This window comes from Psammomys obesus, unplaced genomic scaffold, assembly GCF_907164565.1.
Source record: "Psammomys obesus unplaced genomic scaffold, mPsaObe1.curated_primary_1811, whole genome shotgun sequence".
Classification (NCBI taxonomy): Eukaryota; Metazoa; Chordata; class Mammalia; order Rodentia; family Muridae; genus Psammomys; species Psammomys obesus.
In genome coordinates, this window is record NW_026592710.1 from 5,844,245 (window position 1) to 5,845,181 (window position 937).

Consider the following 937-nt stretch of genomic DNA (forward strand, 5'->3'; position numbering starts at 1 on the left):
ATATATATATATATATCAAGGTGTGACAGTGCCTGTCTATAATGCCAGCACTCAGAGGGAGAGGCAGGAAGAGCAAGGCAAGCTTAAGGCCACCTTGGAGTACATAGGGAGCTCCAGGCGAGCCAGGAGACCCGTACAGAAACAACAAAAGACTCTCAGGTTTGCCTCTTGGAATCAGGAGACACTACCAATCCTTGCTGCCCAGCCCAGGCACTCCAGGAGCTGCCTTTGCTTTCCGGGAGAAAAGAGCAAAGTAAAGTAGTCAATGTCTGTCATCTACTGGTCCGTTCCCCCCACCACCACCGCCCCGCCCCACAGTAGGTCCTGGTAAATGGCAGATGACTTCTACCTGGCTTCTGGGGCTGCTGGCCAGCAACCTATGGCCTCTGCTCTGGGAGAGCTGGATACTCAACTGACAACCTTCTTAGTGTAACACATAAAAAAGCAATGGTTTGTCTTTATCTTTTGGGTTATCTCCCAAAAGAATTGACACAGAAAGACTGTGATTTATTTTATAAGCCTAAAATATAGGAGCTGGGCAGATACCAACCCTCTAAGGTACACATAACAAGCTATACATACCAGGTCACCTGCCAATAAAGTCATCCTCTTTGCTTCTGTTCCATCAGTCTGTCTTCATGGCCATGTGCTCATCATCCATCCTGCCACGGTGACTTCTTTCTCCCCTCCTTCCTCTCTAAGATTCTAAGCCAGGGAACCTAAGCCCTACTACTTCTCTTCTGCCCAGTCACAGGCTTCAGCATCTTTATTAACCAATCAGGGATAATTGCAGAACATTTCTTCTTATCACTTGGGTAGAGGAGATGGTTCAACGTTAACAACAATGCCCAAGGCAGGCTGGTAACCAGATCTCAGGGGCCCTGAAATCAGCATCTGAAAACAGTGCACAAGAACCTCCTCCAACATTTCCCATTTA